Below are 4,046 nucleotides of genomic sequence, written 5' to 3' on the forward strand. Positions count from 1 at the left end.
CATGATCCAAAACATAACAGTTCCTATGTTAATGGATAGGCTACCAAAGGCTACGTTATATTCCCCTTGGTCCTCAATACGGAAAATGCCCGCGCCATACGACTCATGCAAAAACTCGTAAGTGTAGACATACATATTATCGACCCAATAGCACCATGGGTCTTGTATTTCAGCGGGCATAGCAAGTCCAAGAACAAATGCTAGCAAGAACCTGGTAATTTCCATTGGTTCATTATCAATGTTGATGGAGAACACTTGTTCTCCATCTGGTCTTTCAAAGAAAATGCAGTTATCGTAAAAATAAGATGCTAGTGTTGGAGAATAAAGTGCATCCGGTCTTACCATAAGCGGCTCCCAGCCAACGAATGTGATCGCTTCGCGAAACCAAGCACCATAAGTAGTGCTTTGGAACAAATCTTCGAAAGACTGTTCCGGTATCAATGTTGGAGATGTCATCTCAAAATTATGCTTTGGAATAGCTGCGAATGATCCGGATACTACGGATGAAAAATTGGAAATTTTCTGATCCACGGAAGTTAGAGGCGCTCGATCGATAGCGAGTAGCTCTCAAGAAATTGAAATTTCCAGTGTTTGAGCTGGTCGCCAGCTTCAGCTTTGGCCCTCGACAAAAACTTAGAAAAAATATCAGAGGCCGAAGTGCGCTCTGTAGAAGGCACGAAAGTCGCTTTCGAGTTGCGTAAACTCGGAAAATGAGCCGAAACGAGGGAATCGCGGGAGTGAAAGGTGAGTGATGGAGTTTATGTGTAGTATGAGTTGTGAGGATAGATTGTATCAAGTTTATATAGGTTAAAGTTGCTAAAATGGATCGGGAAGTTGCCAAAACTAATTACGGCAGTTTCCGGAAATCCTAAAATTTCCAAACCCGAAAACGGAAACAACTCATATCCTTGATTCTAATTCAAACCCAGTATCTTTTAGGTTGATTTTATGATAGAATGTACCTATTTAATCTAGATTTCATCCTACAATGATATTCAATCATAGATATGCCTACACGGCCATATTTTCACCTTGACTCCGCAATAAATTCTAACACGAGGGTTATTCAAATAATGCTTGAATTGATAAAACCACCCCCAAACAAGTTGGGAAGGTGGGATCAATATGAAACAACCACTCATACTGAAAATAACCCATTATATTAAAATTTTCATTCGAGTACATTACACTACAAAAATTCAAATTACGGAAATAAACTTGCATTAAAATAAATAACAATAATGAAATTACAAATAACAAATAACATCAAACTATACTATCCCTAGCTACTCCGAATCGGTGGCGGAGGGAACATGCTCCGAGATCGCTCCCCGAGCTCTTGAAGAGCCAAAGCACCATTAGATCGCCCTTCGGGCGATGACGCCAGGCACGATGGTGTGTCCTCGGCGGAGAGTCCCCGAGGTGGGAATCGAGTCGACATCTCATCCCGAATCGGGCCGAGCTTCTAGCTCGGCGCCATCTGTTCCCACCTCTCGCCCTCTCTCTCGGGTACGGAGCTCGGTTGTGATGTATCGTTGTTCGCCGAACCGGAGGTCTTCACAGATAGTGTTCAATAACGATGCCTCGATGGATCACAGCCATGCGTTCGCATCTGTCCAAAGACCTCTCCAAGGCATCCGCGTCAAAACAGGTCAAGTCCTCCTCGCCCTCGAGGCATCCCGATGTCCCCGGCCTCCTCGGCATTCTCAGCTCCTCCATCCTCTTCTTCTTCTTCTCTATCCTCAGCCAATCTCCGAACCCGTTGGACACACTCCTTATAGATGCGAGGGTTACCGAGAGTGATGTATGTCCGATCGATGCGCTGAGCTACTCTCAACTTGAGCATGATCTTTGTTATCAACACACGGGAGAGGGCAACAGTCCTCCCTACTCCCCTAATCATGCTCAAGAAAAACTCTAAGATGCGAGAAGTCATACTTCCGCCCCTGAGTATCCATAAGATATGGAGGCAGTTTCAGCCGATATTGCCGACCTTCCCTTCCCACGATCGCTCCGACCAATCCACCGAAGTAGAGCCGGTTGGTTGGTCCTCGTGGAAGCTTATCGAACACAATGCGATCTCGCATTGTAGTCCCTCCAATAACTGCCTTTGTGCATCAATGGTTCTACCCCATTATGCTTTGGGACTCCTCGCGGGGTGACATCAGATAGATTCTAGGCGAGAATGCCTAGAATCTCAACCAACAACCCATCGTCACTTCCTTCCTTCTTCTTCGCCACAACTACAAAAATCCTAGTCCCTTCCAACTCCCTCAGATCGTAGAACCGTCGGACTAAGTCCTCGTGGTAATAGGCCTCGGTCGAAAGTACCACAAGCTACTCCATCTCGATCATCATCTCGTCACCGTAAAACGGCGCGAAGTGGTCGGCGGTAAAAGCTTGCTCCGGCAAAATTCGGCGTTGTTGAGCCATTGGAAGTTTGGAATGTAGTGGGGGTCGTCGGTGGTGTTTGGAATTGATTTGGGTTGGGATTTGATTTTGGGGCGTGGGTTAATTTAGGTTTTCTTTTTATTATATTTTTTTTATTTGTTTCAAGCTTTTGGGCGTTAATGGCGGAATGGAGGAAGAAGAAACGTGACTGTTGGTGGAGGTAAGGGCGCGTGCGCGCTGTCCGTGGGCACGGGTTGGGCCCAAGCCCAAAATCGAATTTTTGTGTATTTTTTTCCGATTTTTCGCGAACTTCAAATCAAAATTGGCTTTTGTTACCGGTCCGATTTTTTTATGAATGAGATATGGAAATGATCGAGAGAATTTCCAATCCAATGATCCATAAAACACTCTATTCCGACCGTGGATGACATATAAGATAGTGGAAAACGCCTCGAAGTGCATGCATGACGTACGTTATGCGAACAATTGAAATCCAAATTCATGGATTATGTCAACCTGAATCGTAATACAATAAAACGGCCTAAGCAACTCTAATGGGACATAAATATTTAGTATGCGAAACATTTAACACCCCACCCCCCAAACAAATTTTTACAACGGCTTAGAAAATTTGTTTTAGCAATGGTCTTTTAAAGTCGATTCCCCTTCCTAGGTTACTTCCTAGGTTACTATGCTTTATATATATATATATATATATATATTTTAATTTTAAAAAGAAAAACTATAAACAATAAAGACATAATTCACCCCATAGAGAAACATAACTCAAAAATCCGAGAAAACATGCAAGAGTGGAAAACGTGAATTATGTTTAACCGTGGACTTAGGATCCGGTACTTACAGCCACACACTCCATAGGGAGGGCCCGGTTACCTTAATGGTGCACTCACCAATATATGGAAATGAAAATAAATGCACCAAACACAAAAGTTGAGTCGTTTATAGTCAGATACTCGAGACTTTATCTAGACGTATGTATGAACATGCAGTTTATCATATATCAACAACCAAAATAGTTGTGGATCATTCCATAAATAAATATCCCAGAAAACATATCCAAACACAATCAAGCACCAAGATTTCCTATGACTCAACCTAGTGAAATGAAAGCGAAGTCGGATAACCTTATTACGTAACCTAGCATGCCCCTTCTTTTTTCATTTTTGAATGAGTGGGTGTTCTAGTAAATAAGTGTGGAAAAGTGAATGGTTGTGGAGAATATGGGTGGATATGGATAAGTTGTAGAAAGACAGCCTGTAAGCAATGAGGATGTGGTTTTAGCAAAAACTCATTCATTGTGTGTGTAGGACCTGCTCTCAATTCTGAAAATGAAGGTGTCAAATGGTTTGTCCTTCAGTAGTAGTTGTTCACTTTCGGTGGATTTAAAAATTATGAAACAACAACAGGATCGAGTGCAAACTCGAGATTCCTTTGAAAGGGTGGAAGGAGGGAATCGAGGTGGATGTTGTGCAAAGTAGTTCTTGATAGGGTGATTCATCACCGCCGAAGAAACTCCTCGAATTGCTCATCTAGATTGGTCATATCCTCGTTACTATGATAGTTCTTTATATCTTTGAGAAAGTCATCTATCTCCTCCTCATCCGTAATATGTGTATCGGCTAGTGTAGGGATGG

Source organism: Coptis chinensis, chromosome 1 (genome assembly GCF_015680905.1).
Source record: "Coptis chinensis isolate HL-2020 chromosome 1, ASM1568090v1, whole genome shotgun sequence".
NCBI classification, from domain to species: domain Eukaryota; kingdom Viridiplantae; phylum Streptophyta; class Magnoliopsida; order Ranunculales; family Ranunculaceae; genus Coptis; species Coptis chinensis.